The following is a 6,000-nucleotide window of genomic DNA, read 5'->3' on the forward strand; positions in this document are numbered from 1 at the left end:
TTAGCAGAGCCTTCCTCTCCGTTACGATATAAATGATGAGAAGTAACACGAGCGAGCACATGACCATGCCTGAATCAGTAGATCCAAGCAACGTATTATCCCTGGCTGTATCCACTCTCAGATTTTGTTACTGCTTCCTGTGGGTTGGAGAGAAAAAGTTTCCTCCCACAAGCAAAGGAAGTTTAGCTCTCGCTTCAGGAACAATGGCCTGCCTCGCAAGTAGCGTAAGCAGCTGGAAAGAGGCACAGGGCGAATTTCCTCCCACTCTGGCACCCCCAAGCAGGAACCTCCCTGAAGGTTTAAGGGACCGTCCTGAATAGTACGGGATGCAGAGGATGCACTGTCCAAGGAGTGGGCAAATTGCCCCAAAGCAGGCAAACAATTCTCGTGCCACTCTGGGGCTCTTACATGCACCGTTTCCCCTGGTTTTCCTTAACCAGCTGTGCAAGGGGGGGCACACTGAGCCACATGTGTTGCCCCCACTGGGCACTCCAGATGCGTCCCTTGAGGAAGACTGGCAAGCGTCTCGAATCGGGAAGCAGAGCCCTGACTGTGAAGGACCCTCCTGCATTCATGCATAGGATTTACCCATCCGCATGTACAAACCAGCAGAAACAAACCCTGAGAGATGCCTGCACTGCACCCTGTTCCAAGAACAACCGCTGTTCTTCCATGAGACTCTTCCGTCTGTCACCGATTTATTCTCTTTGCAGACAAAGGCACGTTTTCGCCGGGAGAGCTCTGCTAATTTGACACCTCTGCTGCGTGGCCAGCCAGTAAATCCTGCAGGTGCCGGCACGGGGTGGCAAAGGGCTCGGCCCTCGACTGGCCTGCAGCATTTCGGGCGGCCTCCCCTCCTGCTGCAAACGCCACCCGAACGAGCCAGACAAAACCGCTCCAGAGCTCCCAACGGCCACATGCCGCTCCCTGAGCAGCGGGGGCAGCCCAGCCGCCTTCCTGCTCATCGGCCTCACCCAACATGGCTGGTGCTCTGGAATTAGGGGCACCGTAGTCCAAATCGGGGGGCGCAAGGCCGCTTGCTTGCAAAGGCAAAGGCGTGCTGGATGCAAGGGATAAAATCGGCTTCGTGACTTCTGCAAACAAAATCGCAATTTGGCAGGTGGGTCCAGCTCTCAGCAAGAAAATCGGCCAATTTATAGACGCAACTTTGCTGAGGGCGGGTGGAAAAGAAGGGAGTTGTGCTTGCAACACATCTGGAGAGGGCCAGGCTGGGGAAGGGTGACCGTGTCTTACACGTGCCTCTTCTCCATTTGATCCGCGCACCAACCCTGCAAGGTAGGTCAGGCTGAGAGTTAGCGACTGGCCCAAAGTCACCCAGAGCACTTCGTGGTGGGGACAAGAACCCTGGGTCTAGCCATTATGCACCACTGCCTCTCAGTGACCATTTCCAACGGACCCATGAGATTCTTCTGGATATAGTAAAGTGGCATAAGCCTCTGCACGAGGCAGATAATATTTGTCCAAAGGGTGGGCTGTTTACACAAAGCAAAACCAGAAGATCTTTCCGTCCAGGCCAAGTGCAGCAGGCCCTCCAGCAATTCTCGCCTGGCGCGCTAACTGGATTACCTTCCTGGCCCTTCCTGGCAAGAGCTAATTGGAGCATTTATCATCTCTACCCTTAGGAAAGCAGGTTGGGACTCGTTCTGCGAGGGGTGGAAGGAGCCCCACAAACAGCTCCCGGCTGCTTTCAGAAACATGGATAAATCATTGTAAATTGGGTCTATTTGCATAGGTTTACATGCTGCATACAGTTTGCAGAGCCAGCCAATTTGGGCTGGGGGGGGGGGGATGTGAAAGAAATATATATGGGCAGTGAGTTTAGTGATGCACCATTTTTGCACAGAAAATTCCTGCCAAGGCGGCTTACGGGAAACATCAACTCATCCAAGCACAGTAAGACACCATCAGCCATTCTGTAAGAATGCTGTAATTTCAACTTTATGCAATTAAGTGGCATCGAACAGGTGCTTTGATCGAGCTTGTATTGCGCAATTCCCCTTTCTCTTCCAAAGAACCAGCGCAGCATAGCAGTGAGAACGTTGGACTGGGACGCTGGTATTTCATGTTCAGGTCCCCTCTCAGCCTGGCCTACCTTCTAGGGATGCTGTGAGATCCAATGGGAAAGGCTATCTGAGCCAGCCTGGATTCCTTGCAAGGAAGGGCAGGATATCGACGAAACAAGACATAACCATGTACTTTGCAGGAGTCACGTGGAAAATCACTACTCCTGTCTGTTGCATTACCAGGAAATACCCCCGAAAGGAAGGAAAGATGGGAATGTTGCAAAATGCCCTTTTACGAAGGATTTCTGGTGCTACCCTTGTGGGAGCATCCAATGTCAGCACAATAAGAATTGTAAGAAGTCAACCAAGCTCTCACTAGCAGAGGCGATGGTGAAGACGCAGGGCGCATGTAAGCCCCCGAATGTTTTGGCCGACAGCTTGCACATCCCTGCTGCGAGGGGTCATGGCTGCCCGGCTTAACTGCACCCCGATGTTTGGGGGCAGAGTTTTCCCCTCAGGCCAAAAAGGCATTAGCTGGTTTCCTCCTCCCTCTAGCAAAAGCAAACCGCAACTACTAACAGAAGAGAACAGCATTCTACTGTATCCTCCTTGCCAACCAGAGAGCGGCTCCAAGCACAGTAAACCCTGAGATGACTGTACCAGATGCTGGCTGATCCCATAAAGCCAAGGGGTGAGAAATGGCCGGTAGCTCAAATCTCCGGCTCACACACAAGGTGTCACACCTTGTACTCATGAGCACCTACAGGAGCCAAGATTATATATGAAGCAAGCACCAGGTACAGAAGGGGAAATGCAAGATTTCTAGGAAGTATCTCCACACATCCAGCAGTAAGAGGTTAAAATGGTGTGCTTTTTAATGCTGACTTACCTACATTCAAATTGCTGAGCCAGTCACGAACACAAAGTCAGTCATCCAAAATTCAAGCTGCCCCTAATTTTGCAAAGGAGTCCACCAAGCAACCAGTGTATCCTAAAATGCATGTCTTAAGGGAAAGTGCCCACGGAAATGGGAACATTTGTGAATATTAAGCATGCATATTGGGGAAATTTCTCACAAGCTATGATGAAGAGAAACAGGTGCAAATGCGTACAAATTTTCAGATGGACTTTTAAAAATCTCAGCACGTGGGATGATCCAAAGACTGGAAAACTTAGAAACTGGGAGAGCCAATATGGACAGATTTATCAACTTCTAGCTCTGATCTCTGGTCTAATTCTCCAGCCGGTGGGGTACCAAAATGAAGTTTAAAGTGGCAGAGGGCTACTGACATAAGTTGCTTTGATCCTGCTTTGCTTGTGTGTGTTTTTTTTAAGCCTTTCCCCCTCTCTACTCTAAAATTATTGCATAATCACACATGAATTAAATTATCTGTTTCTTGAAGGAGGAGGTATGGTCCAAGGTGGTCATTATGCTAAATGAGAATTATTAAAGGAAAAGGAGTATTAAGAACACCCACGGGGAATGTTATTTCTGCATGCGCTACTGCCTGTAGATACCAAATACGAATTCTCAGGTGCCTCCCCCCGCGGAAAGGAGGGGAAGCAAGGAAAGTACATTGTTCAACGCTCCATTTAATCCTTTGATGTGTCTGCTGTCAGCTTAAAACACAGAACTAACATGGCATTCCACTTTTAAAAAATAATCTCTCCCAACATTATCACAGTAAAGCGAGCCTTGCTTTTAGCTTTGGGCTAGGAAAGTCATTGAGAAGCAAATCTGTTTTTATTCCAGCACACATATATGCTGTCTCTACTGTTCTATATGGGGAAAACATCCTTTTGGATTCTCCCCACTCAAATTTCACTTTGTATAGAGACAGTCTTCCCCTGAAATTTGTATGTGTCCTAGAACGCCTTTCCTTTCTTCAGTAAATGAAATATCTCACAGAGCACTTGGCTAAAAGCTCTGAATCGAACAGCTCAGGACAGTGAAAATGTGACATTGGCTGAAATCCCAGGTTGTTAGTTATGGATTTAAGATCTTATCACCTCCCACTGCTTTTCAGTTCAAGCCCATCTTGCTGTGCTGTTTTCAGAAGCAAAACCCAGATCAATTTTAAACTTACTGTTACAGCAGCAGCCCTTCCATTTCCCATCATACCGTTAAAATCACAGCAATGCTGCTGCTGCTGCTTCCTATGCAATTTCGGGGGTTCTCAAAAGCAGTCCATCACAGTCCCTCTAAAATGCTCAGAACACCCCTGCATGGTAGGCCAGTATTACTCATTATCAGCTCAGGCCTGTATGTGTTGGCGCCGTCAAACGTGTGTGCAGATAATGTCTCCCGATCAAGGAAATGTGGACACTGGCAGAGGATGCCCTAAACTGAATTAAAACGGCGGCTTGGGCACACCTGCCTCCAAATTGCTGGCTCTTATTTCAGCCACTCATTCCCCTGCCGGAATCCACTCCCAAAGCAACCTAATCAGAGGCTCAACCAAAGGCTGAAACCGGTTGCAAAAACAGCCCATAGGGCAAGCTGCATCGTTACGCTAAGTTATTGTCTTACACGATAGAGATAAATGAGGCGCACAAATTGCTCACTGAAGTCACGGAACGGCTGCAATAATCATCACCATCGTCATTATAATCATAAGCATCATAATCACCATGACAGAAAAAGCTGAGAGGGTTGAGCCACAGCGGGCGGCTCCCAAGACCAGAGCGCCCTGCATAAGCCCTCCCGCCATTCCTTCCCCCCTTTCCTTGCAAAATGACCATGGGAATGGGGACGAGGGTGCAGGGTAGCAGGATCTGCCCCTTCCGCCCAAGCTCATGCGTTCTCTTGCTCAATGGAGCCACATGCGCTTGGAACCGTTGGCGGCTTCCATCCTGCGGAATTGCACTGCGTCTTACTCTGAGCTGCTCTTACGCAAGCCTGTTTGGAACGGAGTTGTCCTGAAGACAAAACTCTGCATTAGACCAAGTTGCAACGTCAGTGTGTCGACAGAACGACTCTCTCCTCCAAGGACGGACAACCGCCAGTCCATGTGACGAACTCAGGTCCCCTGCAGCACCATCAGCTCCCCTGCTTATCTCACCATCCCTGCCTGGAGAGTAAATCACATTTCGGCTCCGCAAGCGATGCTGCAGCCGGGCTCCGCAAAACACCATCGGAGGCACAGGCCCAGTAAGGGTGCTAATCACTCTGTCCAAAGCTGGGCTCGTTTTTGGAACCCTAACGCTGCCCTGGTGTACAACCGAAACTCTGTTATGGGGAAAAAAATTCCATTCAAAATAGGGCACTTATGAAAAGGCCATCCTGGAGTAGCTTTTTCTGCACAGCTCATCATTTCTGCCCATTCAGAACACATTCCATCCATTAAAATCATGCCAGGACAGCTCGTTTTCCTAGCCCTAACCCTACCTGGTGCACACCCCTAACCCTAATAGAGGGCTAAAGCTCCAATGAAAAGAGGGCGATTTTGAAAAAGCCCTCATGGAGTAGCTCTTTCAGCACAGCTCATCATTTCTACCCATTCTGAACACATTCCAACCATCAAAATCGTGCCAGGACACCTCGTTTTCCTGGCCCTAACCCTACCCTGGCACACACCCCTAACCCTAATAGAGGGCTAAAGCTAAATTGAAAAAAGGGCGATTTGGAAAAAGCCCTAATCCAATCCTGGTGCACACCCCTAATCCTAATTGAGGGATAAAGCTCCACTGAAAAGAGGGCGATTTTCAGAAAGCCTTCCTGCAGTAGCTTTATCTGCACAGCTCATCATTTCTGCCGATTCTGAACACATTCCAACCATCAAAACCATGCCAGGACACCTCGTTTTCCTAACCCTAACCCTAACCTGGTGCTCACCCCTAACCCTAATACAGGGCTAAAGTTCCAGTGAAAACAGGGCGATTTGAAAAAGCCCTCTGGGAGAAGCTTTTTCTGCACAGCTCATCATTTCTGCCCATTCTGAACACATTCCAACCATCAAAACCATGCCAGGACACC

Source organism: Varanus komodoensis, unplaced genomic scaffold, assembly GCF_004798865.1.
Source record: "Varanus komodoensis strain SLA01 unplaced genomic scaffold, ASM479886v1 scaffold26, whole genome shotgun sequence".
Classification (NCBI taxonomy): domain Eukaryota; kingdom Metazoa; phylum Chordata; class Lepidosauria; order Squamata; family Varanidae; genus Varanus; species Varanus komodoensis.